At 39.0% G+C, this 25,096-nt stretch overlaps 1 protein-coding gene across 3 annotated transcripts in view; it reads right to left on the reverse strand.

Moving 5' to 3' along the window:
* Positions 1–21,861, reverse strand: part of LOC5564403 — a 297,528-nt gene extending 275,667 nt beyond the window's left edge. For 2 of the 3 annotated variants that reach the window (XM_021844308.1, XM_021844302.1), the window contains exon 1: positions 21,766–21,861. The gene's annotated coding sequence lies outside the window, so the exon portion shown is untranslated. The remainder of the gene's footprint in view (positions 1–21,765) is intronic. The other variant, XM_021844316.1, reaches the window with a different exon arrangement.
* Between the last annotated feature and the right edge of the window lie 3,235 nt (positions 21,862–25,096).

The raw sequence follows: 25,096 nt of genomic DNA on the forward strand, positions 1-25,096 counted from the left end.
CCGCAAACAAAGATTTTTGACATCCCTGAGGTAACTCAGGTAAGTCAGATGTGAAAATATTGTATAATATTGGTCCCAAAATGCTGCCTTGGGGAACACCAGCTCTTACAGGAAGTCTTTCAGATCTGGAGTTCTGATAATTAACCTGAAGTGTACGATTTGACAGATAACTTTGAATTATTCTAACAATGTATGTTGGAAAATTAAAGTTTTTCAATTTTACAATCAAACCTTCATGCCAAACACTGTCGAATGCTTTTTCTATGTCTAGAAGAGCAAGACCAGTAGAATAGCCTTCAGATTTGTTGGAACGGATCAAATTTGTTACACGTAAAAGTTGATGAGTGGTCGAATGTCCATGGCGGAATCCGAACTGTTCATTGGCAAAAATTGAATTTTCGTTGATGTGGGCCATCATTCTGTTCAAAATAACCTTTTCAAAAAGTTTACTGATGGATGAAAGCAAACTGATTGGACGATAGCTAGAAGCTTCTGCAGGATTTTTGTCTGGTTTTAAGATTGGAACAACCTTAGCATTTTTCCATTTGTCAGGAAAATATGCTAATTGAAAACATTTGTTAAATATATCAACTAAAAATGATAAGCTACTTTCTGGAAGTTTCTTGATGAGGATGTAGAAAATTCCATCATCGACAGGAGCTTTCATATTTTTGAATTTTTTAATAATAGTTCTCACTTCTTCCAAATCAGTCTCCCAGGCATTTTCGAAAACGTTCTATTGATTGAGAATATTTTCGAACTCCTGAGTAACTTGATTTTCAATTGGACTAGTAAGTCCTAAATTAAAATTGTGCGCACTTTCAAACTGCATAGCAAGTTTTTGAGCTTTTTCGCTATTAGTTAGTAATAATTTGTTTTCCTCTTTCAATGCCGGTATTGGCTTCTGAGGTTTTTTCAAGATTTTAGATAATTTCCAAAAGGGCTTAGAGCCGGGGTCCAATTGAGAAATTTTATTTTCAAAATTTTTGTTTCTTAAATCTGCAAAACGTTTCTTGATTTCTTTCTGCAAATCCTGCCATATAATTTTCATAGCAGGATCGCGAGTGCGTTGAAATTGCCTTCTCCTCACGTTTTTAAGACGGATCAAGAGCTTAAGATCATCGTCTATAATCACGGATTCAAATTTTACTTCACATTTTGGAATTGCAATGTTCCTGGCTTCAACAATGGAATTTGTTAAAGTTTCAAGAGCATTGTCAATATCAATTTTAGTTTCTAAAGAAATGTTAACATCAAGATTAGAGTCAACATACGTTTCATATTTATTCCAGTCGGCTCGTAAATAGTTGAAAGTGGAGCTCATAGGATTGAGAATCGCTTCATGCGATATTTGAAATGTAACAGGGACATGATCAGAATCAAAATCAGCATGAGTAACTAATTGGCTACAAAGATGACTAGAGTCGGTTAAGACCAAGTCAATCGTAGATGGATTTCTAGAAGAGGAAAAACATGTAGGGCTATCAGGGTATTGAATTGAGAAATATCCTGAAGAGCACTCATCAAATAAAATTCTGCCGTTGGAATTACTTTGAGAATTATTCCATGACCGATGTTTGGCATTAAAGTCACCAATGACAAAAAATTTTGACTTATTGCGAGTCAATTTTCGCAAGTCAGTTTGGAGCAAATTAACTTGCTGTCCAGAGCATTGAAAAGGCAAATAGGCAGCTATGAAAGTATATTTGCCAAACTGTGTTTCAACAGAAACACCTAAAGTTTCAAAAACTTTAGTTTCAAATGACGAAAACAGTTGATGTTTTATACGCCTATGAATGATGATTGCAACTCCCCCACATGCCCCATCAAGTCGATCATTACGATAAACAAAAAAGTTAGGATCTTTTTTAAGTTTGGATCCAGGTTTTAAGTAAGTTTCGGTAATAACTGCTATATGCACGTTATTAGCTGTAAGAAAATTAAACAGCTCGTCCTCTTTACCATTCAGAGAACGAGCATTCCAATTTAAAATATTTAAATTATTATTTGGATCCATTAGAAAAACGTAATCCAATAACAATTTGATTTGTAAATTTTACACCAACTTGGACTGCTTCAGTCATAGTGGTGGCTTTGAACATTGCATCAATCATTAGATTCAATTGTTCAGTTAGAAAATTAAAATCTGAGGCAGACATATCACTTGAAGTGGGTCCATTTGATGATTTCCCATTAGAATTTTCGGTAGACGAAGAAGCTGAGTAAGAGTTACCTGTGGCGGTAGGGTTTTTTCCATTTGATTTGAAACAAGTGGAATGGGTACTCATGGAACGAACAGGGGAGGAGTTCAAATTTCCTGCTACGATATCGGCAAAGGATTTACCGTGGGTAGATACATTCGAAATTGAAAGATTCGAACGGCTACCCGACGGATTAAAATTTGTTTGTGAATGAGCATGATTATGATCTTCCTGGTGGGTATGATTCCTAATCACGCGATCGTTAACTGAAAAATGAGCATTGTTCGATACTCTACCAGGCAAATTCCGGAAACGACCGTTATCGTAACGGATATTATCCTTCATCTGCCTGGCACGAGCCTCAACGACTCTTTTGCGTGAAATGCATTCCCAAAAGTTAGCTTTGTGAGGGCCCTTGCAATTGGCGCATTGAAATTTTCTGGTATCTTCTTTCACAGGACAGTCGTCCTTAGCGTGAGAAGAACCTCCGCAAATCATGCATTTAGCATCCATGCGACAATTTTTTGTACCATGACCCCACTTTTGGCACCGACGGCACTGAGTGGGGTTCTGGTAATTTCCTCCAGGTTTCTGGAAATGTTCCCATGTCACACGGACATCGAACATAAGTTTTGCTTTTTCTAAAGCTTTAACATTATTTAGTTCTTTTTTGTTAAAGTGAACTAAATAAAATTCTTGAGAAAGCCCTTTCCGAACAATGCCAGATTGGGTTCTCTTTTTCATAATGATTACTTGGACTGGGGAAAATCCAAGTAAATCATTTATTCCATTTTTGATCTCTTCAGGTGACTTAGTCACTTGAGAGACCTTTCAAGACGACTTTGAACAAACGTTCAGTTTTGTCGTCATAAGTAAAAAATTTGTGCTTCTTCTCTTCAAGATGTCTGAGAAGAAGTTCGCGATCTTCAAGAGTTTCCGGCAAAACGCGACAGTCTCCTTTCTTTGCAATTTGGAAGGAAACCTTGATTCCCCTAATGGAGTTCAAGATCTCCTGCCTAAATCCCCCAAATTCGGAACAACTGACCACGATAGGCGGCACTCTTTGCTTCCTCACTTGAATCAAAGAGCCTTGGCTAGAGGCTGCTTCGATTTGGTGTTCGGAAAATTTGTCTAGAGCATCGAACTGATTGCTCATTTCAATACAATTATTCATTTCACCCTTGGAAGAAACTTCGCATTCCGGGGAAGCGTCCTTTCTTCCATTCTTGCCACGTGTAGTGACAGTTTTAAAACCCACTTTTTTGGAAGGAAGTAGTGAATTCAGAGATTCACCCTTCCTTTTGTTAGTTGTTGATACCATGTTTAGTTAATAAACGAGAAAGACGTGACCTTCGAGAGGTTTTTTTCCCTAGACGGTGTCCAAGAAGGATTACCACCGCTAGCTTTCGCCAACGGGTCCAACGAAAAATCGAAGGCACGGGTCCAAACAAGGATCGTAAAAGGATCAATAGTAGAAAAAATAGTACTGAAAAGTACTGTTTTAGTAGCACTGAAAAGTACCGTTTTTAATTTTAGCACTGAAAAGTACTGTTTGTGTAGCACTGAAAAGTACTGTTTTATTGCTTTAGGTAGTTTTTAAGAAAACTTCCAAGAGCAGAGAGAATTCGTGTACGCACAGCACGAAGGTACGATGCGCACTGGAAGGATACTTCTCAATTCAATGCCCTGATATACCTACATGTTTTTCTCTTCTAGAAACCTTTCTACGATTGATTTGGTCTTCACCGACTCTAGTCATGTTTGTAGCCAACTGATAACACTGCGGAACACGTTTTTGTCTCCAGCACCAAAATACTGCTATTCACTAAATTAAGGGTTGCTGAATCCATTGCCGTTTTCAGAAATATCATAGCACATCTAGTTTTTGAGATATTGACTGTTGAAAATGCAAAAAATTACTATTTCAGCCAACTTGCATGCAAGTTTGTCAGCTTGTAAGGTAATATATTGGCTTAATTTGCCACAGAATTCAAACTTTATGTGTATAACAATACTTATCATCAAAGTTTGTAATACTTTCGATGCGGAAAGGTTATTTTTTGATGGTTTAGAGAATTGTTGTATTTTGCCATATAGAAGAAACGAAGAATTTTGTATGGAGACTGCAAGCATGTTGAAAAAATCGATTTAATCGAAATTTAATCGCGCAATTTCAATCAAATTATGTCTAAAATGAAAGTTCAAGTTCTATTTTGCATGTTTGGCGGATTAGATCACAAAAAAAATTGATAAATCGTACTTTAAATTTCATGTAAACATGAATAAAACCATTGTTTTATACAACTTTGGCGACCTCTAGCTAAAAATTGTGACGTGCTGGAACATTTCTGAGAATGGCACCAGATTCAGCAACCCCAAATCTACTAGAGACACATAATTTAATCCTTGAGACACGCAAAAATGTCATTTTTGTTACGCTGTGTAACCTACAAGGATTCTGATTCTGATCATGTCTCTGTTACATTTCAAATATCGCATGAAGCGATTTACAATCCTATCAGCTCAACCTTCAATTAATTTTCGAGCTGACTGGAATATGTAACATACATTGATAGTAATCTTGATGTTAACATTACTTTGCAAACGAAACATGATATTGACTATGCTCTCGAAACTTTAATTAATATCATTGTTGAAATAAGAGACATTGCAATACCAAAATGTGAAGTAAAATTCGAATCCGTGATTATAGACGATGATCGTTAACTTTTGATCCGCCCTGAAAACGTGAGAAGGCAATTGCAACGCACTCGCGGTCCTGCCATGAAAATTATATGGTAGGATCTGCAAAAAGAAATTAAAAAACGTTTACTCAATTAAGAAAAAAAAAATCAAAATAAAATTCTCAATTGGACACTGGCTCTAAGCCCTTTTGGAAATTATCTAAAATTTTGAAAAAATAAACCTCAGCAGCCAATACCGGCATTGAAAAAGGAAAACAAATTATTACTAACTAGGTAATTGCGAAAAAGCTCAAAAACTTGCTATGCAGTTTGAAAGTGCGCACAATTTTAATTTAGGACTTACTAGTCCAATTGAAAATCAAGTTACTCAGGACTTCGAAAATATTCTCAATCAACAGAACGTTTTTGAAAATGGCTGTGAGACTGATTTGGAAGAAGTGAGAACTATTATTAAAAAAATCAAGAATATGAAAGCTCCTGGCGATGATGGAATTTTCTACATCCTCATCAAGAAACTTCCAGAAAGTAGCTTATCATTTTAGTTGATATATTTAACAAATGTTTTCAATTAGCATATTTTCCTGACAAATAGAAAAATGCTAAGGTTGTTCCAATTTTAAAACCAGACAAAAATCCTGCAGAAGCTTCTAGCTATCGTCCAATCAGTTTGCTTTTCTCTATCAGCAAACTTTTTGAAAAGGTCATTTTGAACAGAATGATGGCCCACATCAACGAAAATTCAATTTTTGCCAATGAACAGTTCGGATTCCGCCATGGACATTCGACCACTCATCAACTTTTACGTGTAACAAATTTGATCCGTTCCAACAAATCTGAAGGCTATTCTACTGGTCTTGCTCTTCTAGACATAGAAAAAGCATTCGACAGTGTTTGACATGAAGATTTGATTGTAAAATTAAAAAACTTTAATTTTCCAACATACATTGTTAGAATAATTCAAAGTTATCTGTCAAATCGTACACTTCAGGCTAATTATCAGAACTCCAGATCTGAGAGACTTCCTGTAAGATCTGATGTTCCTCAAGGCAGCATTTTGGGACCAATACAATATTTTCACATTTGATTTACCTGAGTTACCTCAGGGATGTCAAAAATCCTTGTTTGCGGATGACACAGGTCTCTCCGCCAAAGGACGAAGTCTGCGTGTCATCTGTAGTCGATTGCAAAAAAGTTTAGATATTTTTTCTTCATACTTGCAGAAATGGAAGATTTCTCCTAATACCTCCAAAACTCAACTAATAATATTCCCACATAAACCAAAAGCTCTTTATTTGAAACCTTTAAGTAGACATGTTGTTACGATGAGAGGGGTTCCAATAAATTCGTCAGATGAAGTTAAGTATCTAGGGCTCATGCTAGATAAGAATTTAACTTAAAAAATCACATTGAGGGCATTCAAGTCGAATGTAATGAATATGTAATCAAAATCAAAACTTTGTCTTAAGAACAAGCTTTTGATATTCAAACAAATTTCAGGCCAGCCATGTTGTATGCTGTACCAATATGGACTAGCTGTTGTAATACCAGGAAGAAAGCTCTGCAGATAATTCAAAATAAAATTTTGAAAATTATTCTGAAGCTTCCTCCCTGGTACAGTACCAATGAGTTACATAGAATATCCAATGTTGAAACATTGGAACAAATGTCAAATACAATAATTTAAAGCAAAAATCGTTACAATCTTTTATTGCCACGATTAATGCGTTATATGTTTAGGTTAAGTTAGGTTAAGTAAATTCAAAGCGTTTTTTTTTCTCTTATAAGCAGGTGAAATTAACTCACCTGTAAAAAATCTGAACTGCTACGGCAAATGAAATGTAATATGTTGTTAACAAAATGTTAATGAAATCTTAAATTTGTTTTACCAAATTAGGATGATAGTGTTGTCCAATAATACAGAACACCTAGATATAAGAAACGAATGTAATGTTTGGAATGATACTAATAAAGAAATTTAAAAAAAACTCTCATGATTTTTTGTTGTATGGTATTTATTTGGAGCTGCCTGACAGCTTAACTTGTCAAGGCTGAACCCTCGGTCTGGCTTTTGCCAAGTTTCCCCTCTACCAGGACCAATACACAGACGGACTAGGCTATGGTGTCCACATGAACACTGTTTTTTTATTCGTATTGTGACGTGGTAGTTTTTGTGAAATACCCATATTCTCTTGCTGCTGAGAAAAGGAAGCATTGTGAAAATCAGCAGCTCCATCAGAATTTGTTGGAATAGTAGTGTAGTAGTGTCTAGTCGAAATGGTTTTGAATAATTTGTCATTTAAGTGCTATTCTGGTTACTCCTGTCTTTTACGTAAGATTAGAGTCTTAAATGTCAATTGTCGTCAAGTCTCACCAAAATTAGGCTGTTTAGTAGTAGTTCTAGTTCATTTCACTTTTTTGTTGTTAAAAGTATTTATTGGTCATTACGTTCATATATCCTTAAAGAAAAAGATCACTTTCCTTGTCTATTCAACAATTTCTCGAAACTAGCATGTGTTCCCTAATGATCGATCTCAGTGTCTTACTTTCCATAGTCATTTTTATAGTAATATTTAAGAGTAAAGTTACCTTAAGCTTCTATAACAGTCTCCTACAAGATTCACTTTTCGGTGGCGAATGCAATGCTTCACAACGCCTACTTTCTACTTGTAAATTTTGCGAAAATGAAGCTGGAATTAGATTATTTATACCGTTGTTACAAAAGAGGTATTTCTTATTATGGCAATGTAAAAATCATATTAAAATAAGATTGTCGCCACTTATTTCTACTCAGTGAATCTACTAGTCATTTGCCTCAGAGTAATATTCCCTACGTCGTACATGATAACGATGTGTCTAGCTAATTGTAAGAGTGGCTACGGATCATTCTGGTTAGCAAAAGGCAAACTGATCATCACCAATAGTATTAATGTTCACTTCGAATAGATTTATTATTTGAAATGGGCATCAATTCTATCAATAACGCAGAATGTCCGTTGGATCACATCCGAGATATTATTGCGTCTATGTCATATGAATTATGACGCGGCTTTAAGCAAAAAGTGCCAAAATGTGATACCACCACTACAGGTTACGCCTTTGGTTTCCATCATATGGGCTAATGCATTATGCCCTCTCATCGCGGCAAGGTCGCATAACCAAGGGGAGAGATTTCTAGGATATTTCTCAATTGAAAACCCTGATATAGGGTGTCTCAGAAAGTGTGGGCACGACTTCACCATACTGCCATTTCAAGACTAGTGAAGATAAAAATCTGATTTTTACACATTTGATTACTGTACGCAACAAGAGTAGATTGCATTTTTTAATTAATAATTTAATTATAAATGTGTTGATTACGTAACATTTCTTTGAAGTATCTCTTATCAGTCTTGCACAAATCGCGTTAGTTTTGAGCGACTTTGTTTTACAAAATTTGTCCTGTGTCAGAAAGTGCGTATAATAAAAATGTCAAATAATATATTTATCAACAGCGATGTGATAGTTGATCGGACTACCACTTATTCAAATTGAAATTTTATACTAAAGCATGTGAAATTTGTATTGGAACTAAAAATCTGATTCCAGCCGTGGTCGATTTGAAAATGGTCAAAAAACAAATCCTTAGATTTACGTAAAAACATGAATAAATCAACAATTAGTTTTGCCTGTCCAAGAGAATAGGGATTAAATCTGAATTCATAAATCTGAATTTTTTTTTTACTATTTAAAATACCTGAAGAGTTATAACTTCGTGATGTTGTCTTATGTGGAGAAAAAAATACGAGATTTTTCGAATTTTACCATTTTTCAAAATTGTCTTTAACAAAGCCAAATTAAATTTCAAACAAAAATTTATGTAAAACATCCTCGATACAATGTACTTAAACTCACTACGGCGAAAGATTTTGACCACCAGGTCTTTGACGTATATATCAACGATCAGAATCTTGCCTCCTCGGAAGCCGATGTAAACACAGTGGTCGTATTGCGTTAGTGTTAGTCTAAATTCTAAAACGTCGCAGCGCCACATCTAGTTTATGGTTCCAAACTCGACTCAACTGCTTCAAGCCATACAAAGCCTTATTAAGCTTGCACAACATCGTCTTATTTTTTCCATCTACGGAGCATGAAAGCATATCACTTTTCATTAGCACAGCTAAAAATTTTCATCAAAAATATATCAAACCATTTTCGTATAAATTTATTGTTATTACCATTTACCATCCGTTATCATTACTAAGTAATTAATTGATATTTAATTTAAATTTTTCATTATTTTTGTTGCTATAGAGTCATTACTATTCAAACTACGATTTAGCACTACGATTAAGAATGTTACAGTAAAAAAATCACTTCTTTTGCACTCGCTGTCATTATAAACACTTTTATCATACATGTGTGAAGAACTAGGCAATAGTGTTTATCTTCAGAGAAATAATTGCAAAATGTATTATGACCACTATTAAACTAGAAGGATTCATATAATTATTATTTCTATATATAACAAAACTATCACAAGCACTTCCAATGCCATTTTCAAATTCCCATCTCCATACATTTGTTTCAAACATCATTATTAGCACCCTCACAATCACTAGTTTTATAACGACGAATGTAACGCAGAGTTTCACCAAACACACATTCTTATGTTGCATTATAAAACGATTGGACACACGTTGGCTTCGAAACTTAACCACCATTACTGATTAGTAAAAAGGATTGTACAGCTCGTGTAAACGAACTGAACCATCAACAACCAGCAGTGGTTTATAAGTAACTACTGAGCCCTAGCGGTCCCTCTGGTCGAAGAGGACCTGATAATATGCCGAAACATTTAACAGATCCTCCGCCTGAATGCAGCCGTTCCATGATAAATCATGAACCGTTAGAGGTGTGCCAAAGTATTGGGAAAGTGATATGTTTCACAGACGGGTATTATTACCTTCTACTTTGGCACCGTCAAACCCTGTGTTCTTGGCCAGGGATCTACGAAGCATGGATGCTGCTATCTCTTCGTCGAGATCCCCTTGCAGGAAGGTCGTAACCGTGTCCATCTGGTCTATCTCCAGATCGTGCTTGTCCGCTAGTGCGAGAAGGTAGCGAACTGTAGGAACGGACGGGAGCAGTGAATAAAATTATCATCAAAATAGACAAAAAACAAACAACAAAACAAGCTCGCTCACAATCGTTTGTCGCAACTGTTGCGGATAAGACCACAATCAAAAGCAAAATTGTCATAACAATCACAGAGCGCAACATTGTTGCAACTTTTTCAACTCGCAATTAATCAGTTATTTTAAACACAAAACCAAATTTGTTTAATGGATGCTGTTTGATAATGTGTCAATGTTTACCAACACGGAGAAAGTTCTCGGAAATTGCAATGCGAAGCACAGAAAATCGCTTCGCACGTGGTGATCGATCTTTGTCATATTCTAAAATTGTTGCAACAAGAATAGGAGGTGACAATGTCTTTGTTGTTGCGTGTTGGGTGACAATTGATTCACTGGACGGGAGCATACGTTTCATCATAAACTACCCCCTTTTGCTGCGAGTAGCCTTTAACGACCAAACGAGCCTTACGCCGGGTCGGCTTTCCGTCAGCATCACACTTCGTTTTAAATACCCATTTGCATTTGATGGCTTTCCTATCCTTGGGGAGTGGGATGAGGGTCCAGATGTTGTTGTCCACCTGAGCCTAAAAATTCTGCCCACTCTTCCATGCGTCGCTATCCGTCCGAGCCAGCGCTTCTTGATGTGAAGCGAGATCATCTTCTAATCCGCCATCCATGCCAGATGTAATCACCAGAAGACCATCGTTATCACGCGGTCCACCAGTGGAATCGTCATCAGGGAAACCATGGAAGTCGCTCGAATCAACGTCAGACCTTGGCTGTGGAAGTGGTAAACCGGGTAGGCCAGTGCTGCCAACATGAAAATCTTTGTACTTGACTGGCAAAACGTGCAGCCGTTCGCCGCGTCACAACTCCTTTGAACGATGTGGTTCTGAAGATTGTCGCGAAGGGAGCACAGGGTCAGTCACTGTTACGGTGCTTCTTCCGCTATCATCGCTTGGAACACATTCTTCGAAATCGCCATCTGTTTCCACTTCTTCATCGATCATCGGATCTTCTGGTTCCGTAACGGACAACTTCAGTGCGGGGGATGAAACCGGCTTCTCGAAGTTCAATCGAACGAACATTGTTGGTCTTTTACGTGATTCCGCTGGAGACATAGCGTCGGATGAAACGCCCAGGAAAATTACTTCCCGACTCACGATTGTTGACTTCTTCTCCGGATCGTACATCCGATGTCCTTTAGCTACTTCATCGTAGCCCGTTAAAACGCATTCATGGGATTTGGGATCCCACTTGCACCTTTTCTGCTTTCGAACTTGAACCATTGCCTTCGTCCGAAATAGACGCAGATGAAAGGTTGGGTTTCCTTCCATTCCAGGCGTCCTCAGGAGTCAGACTGTGCCCACGAGATCGGTTGATGAGATACACTGCTGTAGATATGACCTCCGCCAAAAAGCCTTTCGATAATTTGCCTTCGAATAGCAGACACCGTGCCATTATCGACCGGTTGGCGCGCTCCGCCAAGCCATTCTGCTGGGGCGTATACTCGTTCGTAGTCTCGTGCCGGATGCCGGAACATACGCCTCGTCTTGTTATCGTTGAACATGTAGAACCGATTATCGCCAATCGAGTTCGTTTCCATCGGACCGCTGATATTAGAATGGACTAGCCGCACGGGATCCGATCTTGGGAAACGGTAACTTTGACTGCTTTTTCATTGGGCAGATCCGACAATCTGCACTAACGATTTTATTCAGCGCCAGATTTCAGATTTTCGGCACCGAGATAATCCATCCCTTTGTGCCAGAACTTAAAACTTTCTGCAGCATTACACAATAAAACTTCATTCGATTTACTCATCACATCTTCTTCTTCTTGACATTAACGTCCTCACTGGGACAGAGCCTGCTTCTCAGCTTAGTGTTCTTATGAACACTTTCACAGTTATTACCTGAGAGCTTTCTTTGCCAAAGTTTCAATTTTTCGCATTCGTGTGGCAGGTACGATTACTCTATGCCCAGAGAAGTCAAGGAAATTTCCATAACGAATGTTCCTGGACCGACCTGGAATCGAACCCAGACACCTTCAGCATGGCTTTGCTTTGTACCCGCGGACTCTAACCACTCGGCTAAGGAAAGCCCCATCCACCATCTCGTCCAGCTTGAGTTGGTGGTTGGAGTGGCTATCAGTCGTCACCAGCTCGCCATGGCCGTTGAGCACTTTGCAAAACCGTTATGCATCGTACAAAACGTTTCACGCTTCCTGGGATCCTTGCCAACCCTTGCGATGTGTCCGAACTCACCACATTTTCTGCATTGCGGGCCTTTGGATGAAGTACACGCTCAAAAAAGAGTTCTGGAAAACGTGAACTGTCAAAAATACACCATTAACTCTAATCATGTTTACGCAAAAACATAATTTAGTTCACGGTGTATTTTTGCTTATTGACGAGTTCACGTCTGCTGTTCACGGATACGAGAACGGATTTTTTTTCTGTGTAGGCTGCTGTTTTCTTGAATTTTCCTTCCATTTGTTGGTTGCGAACGCTTGACTTTTATTCTGGTTGCTACGCAACGGTCGCTCTTGGAGAAGTTTGGTTTTTAGTTTCCCGTTATGGCAACACTAGAATTTTCCAATGCCATTATCATCGGTCAATATTCGTCTGGGAGACCAGGCAGGAGGATCATTCCGACCTACATATCCAGTAGCTTGAATACGATGCCATTCAGCTGGTTCGCAGTCGAAATTACCTGGTTCACGTACTCTTCCATCAAGCCGCGCACGAAACCAGATCCGGCTTGATGAGCTTTTGACGCAAGCCGTTTTTTCGAGTTAGCCCCTTATCTTTGAACGTCGTTTCCAATTTCTCCCACGCCACACGCGCCGATTCCGTGTCTCCGATGTGAACGTAGATTGCCGGGTCTAGGAGCAGCATCAGCTTCAATCGGGCTTGAAGATCCTTTTTTCTTCGACCGCTTCAAATGTTCCGTCTTCATTTTTCTTGGGTTTCACGGCTTCCCAGAGTCCTTCCAGCTGATGAAAAGTTTTCGCTGCGAACTTCCATGACGACTAGTTTGCTCTTCCTGCAAATCGTTCGATTCTTGGTGGGAGGCTTGAAGATCCGCAGAAACTTGAAGTTGGTGTCGATGGCACGACCCATAACCTGTAGAAAATAGCTAAGACGTCTGTAGGATATTGATGAAGATTTATTTGAAGATTAGTTGTTTCTTTATTGAAGCTGGATCTTAAACTGACTAGAATATGAAAATTGGATGTTTTATATAGCAGTTAAAACCAACAACCGGCAGGTTGCTAGGCGCCAACAGATCTCCAAAGTTGCATTGCGGCTGCAGCGCGTAAACGCATTGGTTTCAATACGCCACAACTAACTACCCTCATCCAAAGCGACGTGGTTGTGTTACCACTCTATTGTATCTGGTAACATAGGATCCGGCTGGACGTGGCTGTACGGTCTGCTCCTCAGCATCTGATTCACTCATTGAAACATAGTCCATCTCGTCATCAGATTGCTCGTTTGGAAGCTGTGCATCGTTATTGGTAGTTCTCTTCGTATCTTCCTCGTAGTCATCGAATGGATACTTCAGCAATTGATGACTCCTACGGTTGATAACTCCTAGCTATGCAACCAGACATTAATAGAGAACTGCACCAAGCTTTATGATGACTCTCGCTCGCATCCATAATAGTTTCTTGGGGTTTCGGTAGTCTCTGGCATATACGGTTTCTCCTACTTCAAAATTCACATTCTTTTTTTGACGTTGTGTTCTTCAATCGTCTCACGTTGTCGTCGTTCAAAATCTGACTTCAGCTTATCGAACCAGATTCGCATCTCTTTTTCAAACATCAGCTTGAATGGGCTCTCTCCGGTTGTTGCATGTTTGGTGCCACGAAAGTTCTCCAGATATAAGCTCAGTTGTAACGCCATCGACTTACGCAAGAATGACGGATCCGATGACAACTTCTTCAACGCATTTTTCACAGTCTACACAGCATTCACCGCCACACCATTGGAACAGGGTTTATATGATGCTGTACGCGAGTGCTTGATTCCTCGGAATGAACAGAAAGCTTGAAATTCTTCCGAAGAAAACGCAGTTCCATTGTCCGACACCAGTATACTGATGGAACCAAATCTGCTGATGAACTCCGAAATCTTTTCGATAGATTCTTTCGAAGTTTGCGTACGAACCAGGAATGCTTCGAGTCATTTACTGTAACTGTGTAGCAGCACCAGGCAATCCGTCCCTCGGAACGAGAAATGGTCCACATGTGAGATTGGATCGCTGCTGGATACATAACTCAATTTCTTTGCCTAGCGATGGCCACCAAGAATACGATCTGCCCAAGCTTTTCATCTTCACAATTCCCAGATGAACGGAGTGGAGCTCCTCAAGCAGCAGCTTTATAAGCTTAACTGGAACCACGATGCGGTAGTCCCACAGGATAACGTCTTCTTCTACGCTCAGCTCTTCTCGTTTTTGAAACAATGTCGTCAGAATGGGTTCGGATTTTACGTATTCAGCTACACGGCTGAGCAGCTTGTCACGACGGCGATTTGTTTGCAGTCCACCACCAGTGAACGAGTTTCAGCTTCGATGAAATTCAGAAAACTTGCTAATTCGTCCTCGTCTTGTCCCCGAGTATCATAATCATAAGCTGATAGGAACGCCGCCCAACATTGAAGCCGACCAGCTGCCGTCTCCGGGACACCTTTGGGGTTGAACAGACCGGTCAAAGGCTTGTTGTTGTTGAATTTGTTGATTCCGTAATAAAGTGCTTCCATGACGGTTATAGAGTAATAAGCTTCATGCTTTTTATGGATCCTGGACGCCAATCAAATGGGTCACTCGCTTTTGTCCTGGAACTCGTGAACAATCACTGATCCAATTCCTTCGTTCAAAGTGTCCCAATAAACCTGACTGGGAGTTTCGGATTGTAGTGGACAAGTACTGTGTCTTCAGAAAGAAGTTTCTTCACCGCCTCGAAAGCCTTCTGTCGGTTTTTCGTCCACACAAACTCGACGTCGTCCTTCAATAGCTCGTACAATGGCTTCAAACACTGGGTCCAACTTGGACAACATTTGGCCAGGCCAACAAACGCTCGAACTTCCTTGACATCTTTTGGTGATTTGACATCCATAATTGCTTTCGCCTTCTCAGGATCCTTGTGTAAGCCATCCTGATCGATAACGTGACCAAGATAACCAACTTCCTGAACGAAAAACTCACACTTCGTTTTGTTCAACAGGAATCCGGCCTCATTGAGCCGGGACAGTACAGGACATTCAGATTCGCCAAGAACTCCATAATGGTACGGCCTGGCACCATTCTTCTTCTTTCTGGCGTTACGTCCCTACTGGGACAGAGCCTCCTTCTCAGCTTAGTGTTCTTATGAGCACTTCCACAGTTATTAACTGAGAGCTTACTATGCCAATGACCATTTTTGCATGTGTATATCGTGTGGCAGGTACGAAGATACTCTATGCCCTGGGAAGTCGAGAAAATTTCCAACCCGGAAAGATCCTCGACCGGTGGGATTCGAACCCACGACCCTCAGCTTGGTCTTGCTGAATAGCTGCGCGTTTACCGCTACGGCTATCTGGGCCCATTATATTGTCCAGATAAATTACTGTTCCACGGCACTCTACAGGTCGAGCTTTGAAAAAATATTTGCCTCCCTGAAGCGCCGCAAAAATCTCCTCGATCAAAGGAAACGGATGCCGATCGTCCAGCAGAAATGGGTTGACCGTGATACGGTAATCTGTAGTATCGACGAGTCCTTTTTTGTGAGAACGGGGACAAGTGGCGTTCCCCATTCAACCTCTGACGATGGTGCTTCCGAAATGATTCCAGTTTCTTCCGGCCGGTCAAGTTTCGCCTCCACCTTTTCCTTGAATGCGAGAGGAATCTTCCGGGGCTTGCAGAACTTCGGGACTGCTTCATCTTTAAGGGCTAGTTGCACCTTGCCATGCTTACTCAATAGCGGCTCCAGCTGCTTCTTGCAATCAACCTTCTCCTTCGAAACGTTGCAAAAATCGATTTTCAAATTCCAACGGCACATCCCGACCAACCAGTCTTCATAATTCTTTATAGATCTTTGACCAACGATGGCGATCGCTAACGGTTCAAAACGAATCTATATCGATCGCTATCGAAAATCACTGACTGGTTGACCGGGATGGTACTTCTCTGCTACAAACGTTTTTTTTTTTTTATTCTCCTTTGGCTGCTCCGACGTCTTCGTGGGGCAAATCTTCGCCAAGTGACCCTTCTTATCACAGAGCTTGCACACGTAACTCTTGTATTGGCACTTCCGGAAATTGTGGTCGCCTCTACCACAGGCAAAACACTTAGCTTCAGAACTTGATTGCTTCTTGTCTGCACCATGCTGGATTTTATGGACGTCCAGAACTCCTCGCTGTTGTAGGGTACATTCTGTCTTCAGCGCTATCTTCATCAAATCGTCAAAATTCGTTGCAGCATCATTTTCACGAACTCGCTTGAAAATGAGGCCTCGACGGAGGCCCACCACGAACAAATTCTTGATAAACGTGTTCAGGTCTTCTCCAAATTCGCAGTCGGCGGCCAGTTTCGTCATGCGTGTGGACAATTCCACGACCGATTCTGCATCTCCTTGCCTTGGGCTTCAAAGAACCTTGCTCGCTCTCGGAACACAACCAGCGTCGGGGTAAACCGCTGTTTCACGGAAAACTTCTTCTGTTCTGGTAGTTCCGGAAAGTACACATTTTTCACGATTTGATACACTTCCATGGAGACGGCCGTCAACAGGAACGCTGCTCTTCGCTCATCTTCATCCTTACTGACTTCGTAGGCCACAAAAAACCGCTTCAAACGTTCTTCGTACAGTGGCCATGAATCTCCAACGTGGAGTTGGATTGATAAAATTCAGAACCCTGCAGAACTTCCTTTGCCCTTTCGTCGCCAAAATGTAGGATGTTGATAAAGACTTGTTTGAAGATTAGGGAAAGTGTACCAGTTATGGCCATAGTGGTTCCCTATTTGGCTTTAGGTTAAATATCGATGACTTTAACATTTTTAATCTTTTGAATGTTTTAACATCAAGATATATGCTATATCTTACTGCTTAAACATACAAAACTTTTCAAAATGTGGAGACATTCAAGATATCACGTATGGCGAAATAGGGAACCCCTATGGCCATAACTGGTACACCTACCCTAGTTATTTCTTTATTGAAGCTGGTCATAAACTGACTAGAGTATGGAAATTGGATGGTTTATATAGCAGTTAAAATCAACAACCTGCTGGTTTGCCAGGCGTCAACAGATCTCCAAGGTTGCATTGCTGCATCGTCGCAATGCTTAACAACGCCACGCGCCACGCTTGTGCCGCCTTGCTTGTTGCTACACCGCGTAAACGCATTGCTTTCAATACGCCATAACGTCTGTCTTTGGTAGTGTTTAAAAAGAAACTAGGGTAGGTGTACCAGTTATGGACATAGTAGTCTCCTATTTTGCCATGTGATAATTTATTTATCTTCAATTTTTTATCATTTGTTGTGTTTAAGTAGCTTAATATCAAATATATCTTAATGTCAAAACATTCAAATATATTCAAAATATGAAAGTTTTCGAGAAAACACATGGCCAAATAGGGAACCACTATAGCCATAACTGGTACACATTCCCTACATAATTTATTTTCGCAAATCTCTTACAGCTATTCATATCAAGGCTTGCTGAAATACCGCTTCAACAAAAATAGAGGCCAAAAAGAGACCAAACTTGTTCCTAAGGTCTTTTTGAAAGGGAACTAAAGAAAAACCAGGAATAAAAAAAAATCTAAGCCGGAATCAGGAGGTTAGCTATAGGATTTTTTGAGAAAAAAGTAAGAGGTTGTTTCCGGGACACAACCGCCAAATTGACGTTGGATAACGTTAGCTTCTTCTATTTCCTAGCTTGATATTGTCACGAACTTATGAAAGGTTGTTATCTAGGGCTCATGCTAGATAAGAATTTAACTTTCAAAAATCACATTGAGGGCATTCAAGCCAAATGTAATAAATATGTAAAATGTCTCTATCCCCTTATTAATAGAAAATCAAAACTTTGTCTTAAGAACAAGCTTTTGAAATTCAAACAAATTTTCAGGCCAGCCATGTTGTATGCTGTACCAATATGGACTAGCTGTTGTAATAGCTCTGCAGAGAATTCAAAACAAAACTTTGAAAATGATTCTGAGACTTCCTCCCTGGTATAGTACCAATGAGTTACATAGAATATCCAATGTTGAAACATTGGAACAAATGTCAAATAAAATAATAAATAATTTCAGGCAAAAATCGTTACAATCTTCTATTGCCACGATTAATGCGTTATATGTTTAGGTTAAGTTAGGTTAAGTATATTCAAAGCGTTTTTTTTTCTCTTATAAGCAGGTGAAATCAACTTACCTGTAAAAAAATCTGAACTGCTACGGCAAATGAAATGTAATATGTTGTTAACAAAATGTTAATAAAATCTTAAATTTGTTTTACCAAATAAGGATGATAGTGTTGTCTAATAACACAGAACACCTAGATATAAGAAATGAATGTAATGTTTGGATTGATACTAATAAAGAAATTTAAAAAAAAAACTTTTGAAAGGTTTCTACGTATAAAAATCCAATCATTTTTTTACTATTTGTTGCATGTCATTCTGATCTATTATGGACATTGTGTGTTATTATTTGGTTGGTTCGGTTAACACTTCAACACCGATAGAATCGATCGATGGAAGAAGAAGCATGAGCGGTAACCCTTGCTTCCCAAACAAATAGTTCGGTCGAACGTTAGGTCCACGCATGATCCACTAAGATTAGTTGCTTTAGTGGGTTCCGAAGCCAGTATGAGGTTGAGGTACTTCTCCATGAAGTCCGCGAGCTCCATGTTCTCCTCTTTACGCAAATCGATGTTAAAGCTGCTAGTCACGATGATTGGCATGATCTCTTTTTGATACTCGAAGAAGTTCCGCACCATGAAGAATTTATTCTGCTTCGTCGTGGTATCCGGGGAAATGTAGAGCCAAATCTGCGATTCTAGAACTCGGCCGTCATGGTCCTGCAGGTGGCGTCCTGCGAGTGGTCTAACTGATCGGTTTGTTTGAGGATACCAACCTGTACGCGATCCACGCACAGGCGTGTCAGCATCATGCCGAAGGACATCCAGCTGACTCGTCGTATCCGTGGAGAACGCGCTTAAAATGAATTGCAGCATTTCAAACAAAACGGCCCTTTTCAGGGTCACAACAATGCATTCGACGTAAAAGAGTTACAACCAGAGACACTTCATCTATTACTATAAATTGTTTAATTAATTTATTTATTTATCAATGATAATTTTGCTTGATTAGTTTTCAACGGAGATCAATGACAAACAAAGTTTAGGTTCCCGTCGCTCAGGTCGGGCGGCGGTAGCATTTTTGCAGTCTTCTATGTGTGCATTTACATGTAGGTAGCGATGACGACAACAGCACTATTCATAGTAAGTGATGTTTGTAAGGATGCTTAAAATATATCCCCGAGCCCGATTCTCGCCTTTATACTTGTTTTCCTGCATTCAGTTAGGGTAAGTGTACCAGTTTTGGCCACCCTAAGGAAAAATATTGTTTATTTATAAATCAAAAGACCTTTGGTTACTGTCTGGACATTAAACGAAAGCTTTCAATCCATGCTCAGCAGGGAAAATATAAAAACTAATCAGAAACTTTGTTTTTGTATTAAAAATGGTGGTGGCGAATACTGGGAGTAGTGTTTGATCCTTTGCTCGCGTCACTTGCTCCTGCGGGGGCGGGTGATGTGAGCAGGATCAATCGTGTCGCGCGTCGCTCGCGTGGCATGATCTATTAGTGGCGCGGATCGCGAAGCAGGTTGGTAGTGTTCGATGCTTAGCTCGCGTCAAATAATTTATCATGGTCTAATCGCTTATCAAAGTGAATCCTGTGACCCAACGATCCTCCCCATTAACAAACATCCCTCCCAGTAACCTTTGTGGAGATGCAGAGGTAAACACGGTCTCCATATAGCAAAGGTTACACACTAACATTCCTTCCTCCAATCCCACCTGACTGCAAGGACGTGGCCGGCGCCGTTATTGACCCTGTATAAATAGAGGCACTGAATTATGCACACTGAAGAAGATTATGGCCTATCCCAGCCGAACTTCTAGTTGATTCTTTGTGCATTTTCACTGACTTCGGTCAATCACGGAATAGCAACCATTGATATGTGTAGTCAGTCTAAGCTAAGCTAAGCTAAAAATGGTGGTGGCGAATACTGGACCACTTGCACCAGTATTCGCCACGATTTTAATTTCGGTTCCTGAATTCGCCACTTACGTTGATTTCTTATGGAGGGTGGCGAATTCAGGAACAGGTGGCGAAAAATAGGTGCAAAGGAGCAAAAAGTTTAAGGAAAATGATTTTTTTCTATTATTTTCTGAGAAAATTTTGCGGTTTCCAAGAATGTTTCCGTATCATCTCAAAGCAATTTAGCAAACACTAAACAATTGGCAACCATATATGAAGTAAAACGGTATAAAATCTGGGGTGGCGAATAACTGGTACATGGCGAATACCGGTACACCTTCCCTACTTGGCATTGTCAACATTATAGAAATCAGTCAAGAAAAACCGTGAAAAGTGATCATTTTCACCCGAAATTACGGTATCAGCGATTTCCTTAGGAAATTGCCTAAATTTAGGCGTTTTCATCACAATTCTTGAAATTATTTATTCATTATTTCTTCAAATATTGCATTATTAAGAATTTAGCAAGCATTTCCGGATTCAGTGAGCTCATATTCAAAATGTAGAGTCGTTTCAAAATATAACGATAATCGCATTGACAATAAATTTTACCCCGAAATGGGATTCCCCGATTTTTAGCACTAAAAACACATTTGTTAGAAAATTTTGGCACATGAGCCAAAGAGGCTGACCGTCGTACTTGTTTTCCTGCATTCAGTTGTTTGACATTTTCAACATCATTGAAAACAGATAAGAAAAACCATGAAAAATGATCAATTTCACCCGGAATTAGGGTACAAAGACGTCGAAGCCTTATAACAGCAAGAAAAATGTGCTTTTCTATGGAAAATAAGACATGCCTCAATATTTACGCATTTTTCAATAGTTTAGTCATGAAAATCAATAGTTTTCATTATTGGAATAGATTCGTAGAAACATTTCCAATCGATATGTGCAAAAATCTTTAAAATCTATGCGGGCATTAGTGAGTTATTAACAGTCAAAATCTAACCACTTTTCGTGACGCGAGCGATTTTTCGTTTTTCGAAATTGTACCCCAGTATGTTGCCGTAAGACGTTATCCAACGTCAAAAAAACTGATAAGACGTTTTATTTAATATCTTTATATGTTAGGGAATTACAAGCTTTGAAAAATGGCAAATTAAAATCAATTGAAAGCCTGGCCACACTGCCAAAAGCTTCCATCGTTGCTCACGAGTCACCACAACCACATTCAAACCAACATTCATCTCTCATCTCAGAAACCGAATGCAATGCACTCCAAATGCAGTGAATGGTCGAAAGAATCAGGTTGACTGAATCCCTTTCTGTAGGGGAACATGTTGGGCCGACATCCAACCACTGTCAAAAACGAAGCTGTTTTTAACTATGTAGTCGTAACTCTCATACAAAAAGGCAACATGAACTCCAGATCACTGAAACACCTTTAGGACTAGCCCAAAACGTGAAAATTTTTCGTATTTTCCTTTTACCTGAAAGTTTTGTTTCCAAACTGTCCAAATTGCACCGACACTGACTTATTTCAGTGATTCACCCAATCACTACTCGGCAAGTAATAGGCCAGGAGAAGTGGATGAACTTGTCATTCATTTTTCTGTCAAATCTCATACAAAATCTACTTTTTCTTTGACAGAAATTCACTCTAGGTGAACCACTTCCCCTGGCCTATAAAAGCTAACCGATAAAATTCACTTCCACTCCGCACAAGATGTAAAACACTTGAAAACAAAACTACATTCGTCGAATAAAATTTTGCTTCACTACCAACTCGAACCTTGCATGTTTTCAACCTGCTTTGAAACTGAAGACTGAACAGTGAAAGCTTCGATGAATGAAAAAGTGCCATCCGTCTCACTAAAGAAACTATAAGCAAAGAAGCGAAATGTTCCAATTGGAATTCCAAGTTTACTGTCAATGTCATTCCAATCGAGCAGGAGACTTGTCAAACACTTTTTCACACAAGCTGAAAACGATTCACACAAAAATGTTACCGCCCACGAAAATTTTGCTTCTTCTGAAGTAGCATATTTTCTGAATACTTGAGTGTCGGTTGCAATTTTCATGCTTTGCATAAAGAATGCTCTACTCATTACATTGGTTTTCCACACATTCAGTCAATTTTTCATTCGTTACCCAAACCTGTGAAAACTCAACACATAAAACCTGTGACTCACTTTTAGCATGGGATTCAACATTGGCAGTGCTGCGTAATAGATTTGGCATAGTTGCTAGCTGATTTATTTTGAATATGATCAGATTTCGTCTCTTTATAATTTAGACTCTTTACGTCTCACCAAACAAAACTACTTCTGTGTGATTGTGTGTGTGCTAAAGAACGCATCATGCAATCGGGGATTTGCGTGTTTGTGCAAGCGACAAAAGCTTTCCGAGCTTTTTTCTCTTCTGAGTGCCTTATGGACCAAAAAATATATGAAAAATAATATTGACCTAAATTCAAGCGTGTGCTAGAATAAGGGCGTAAGTCACATAATCGATTTCTCTTCGTCGATCCTCTCTTCTGCACTGAAATGAATGGTATCGTAATTCGAACGACATCATAATAGTACAATTTACAATGAGCAAATATGGGCAAAATTACTAAAAAATCAGTTAAATTGATTGACATTGTATTACTTTAAGAATGTACATGGTCATCCATGCATGGTAAATTTAAGAATACAATGTTTTGAAAAAGCTTACATATGTTTTGACATTTTATAGTTTAATCTACCATCTTTGTTGTAAAAATAAGATAAAATTATTGTATTCAAAAATGAATTGTCACTTCTACAACATTTAGAATGTATAATTTACTAACTCCACAGTAAATTTTTCCAATCGTGTTTGTTAACTGTCCACCATCTCATCTTATATTTCTAAAGTTGACATGCAGGAAAAATTCAAGATTCTACCCAAAACAGCACATTTTAAAGCATTTGGACTTGTAAAATAATAAGCACTAATCGGAAACTTGGAAAACCATTCATGGTAAGTCAGTTATTTACAGAAGCTGCTTGTTTTACTCATTTGTTTGATGCTGTTTCGTCTTTAGATCCAACTGGGAACAAATCGCGTGAAGTTGAACGATTGTTTCCTTGCATAACCCATTATTTCCTACTCCAATGGAGATCCGGTGGTAAGTTTACATCGATCATTAAATTTAGTTGTCTATTTCCTCCATCCTTCAATTTTTGTATTACTTTCAGCGGCGAATATTTCGCTTTTACTGACGTTACATGCGGTTCGAACGAAGTTCTTCTTTTGACGTTACATGCGGTTCGAACGAAGTAGTAATTTCAACACAGTCAAAATAATATGTTTGTATCGTATATTTGACTACACAATAGTTTATTCGTTAGTGTAGACAACAACCTTGACTAAATTCTGTCATAATGGTAAAAACTACAATAGATCTTGTTATGATAATCATGAGATCCCTTCGGTTGAAAAACGTTGGTGCGAGTCTGTTAATTCTAACCCCTTTTGTAGTGATTTTCACTACAAAGCTGTTTTCAGTGTGTGAATCAAAGTGACAAAAGGCAGGTATGTTAGTATTTTTTTTTTTTACTTCAGGACGCTAGGGAGCGATGCAATCTTGCGTCCTGATGTGAAAAAATACTGACAAACTTGCGTCTTGTCGCCTTTATGCACAGAAGAGAGGATCGATGAGCCCATGGGGCCCAGATAGCCGTAGCGGTAAACGCGCAGCTATTCAGCAAGACCAAGCTGAGGGTCGTGGGTTCGAATCCCACCGGTCAAGGATCTTTTCGGGTTGGAAATTTCCTCGACTTCCCAGGGCATAGAGTATCTTCGTACCTGCCACACGATATACACATGCAAAAATGGTCAATTGGCATAGAATGCTCTCAGTTAATAACTGTGGAAGTGCTCATAAGAACACTAAGCTGAGAAGCAGGCTTTGTCCCAGTTAGGACGTAACACCAGAAAGAAGAAGAAGGATCGATGAAGAGAAATCGATCATGGGACTTACGCCTTTATTTTAGCACACGCTTGAATTTTCTGTATTTACTTACTACACGGTCGTTTTTCTAAAACCCTTTCATGGGTAAAAATTCACCCATTTCCGCTAGAAGTGCCTCTCCACATATAATGAGTAAACACGGTTTACTCTTTAACGAGTAAAAGCGGTTTCTGTCAATTGATGGGTGTTTATTTTACCCATTATACGGAACGCCGCCGCACTGGAAAATGGGTTAAAAATGTCCGTTTAATTTTTCTTGTTTGGTTTAAGTAATAATAAAACTTCTCTTTTCATAAAATTGATTCCGAACACATAAACAGTGAACTTAACAGATTTGTTGAAAAGAAAACTCAATAGATTTCCATGTTGAAATCAGCCAATGCATCTTCCGGAGCTGAGCTCAAAGCAACCAAGAGTTTCTTGGAATCTGCAATTATTTCAAATAGTCTAAATTAGATTTCATTTACATCTATGCTAGTATCACTTACCGTTTATTATTAATGTTCTCCGAGCATCACTCGATTACAAATATAAAGAATTAGTAGTTTGATCAAAACCCACATAGAGATTTACTGTACCTAGAACAGTTCAAATAGTATCCTAACCACTGTTCTTGTTGTCACCCATTTAACGTATGTTCCACATATGTTGTATTTGCTACGGTAGAATCATAATGTAAGTGATACGTTTTGTGGTTACAATAATGAGTGTTGTCCAATTATTTTTCTAAATGGTCGCATTGTGTGTAACATTACCGAATTACCTCGATGGCAGTTTGGGTGAAAAACCAACAGACATGTTTACAAAAATCATTTCTTTTT

This window comes from Aedes aegypti, chromosome 1 (assembly GCF_002204515.2).
Source record: "Aedes aegypti strain LVP_AGWG chromosome 1, AaegL5.0 Primary Assembly, whole genome shotgun sequence".
NCBI lineage: Eukaryota > Metazoa > Arthropoda > Insecta > Diptera > Culicidae > Aedes > Aedes aegypti.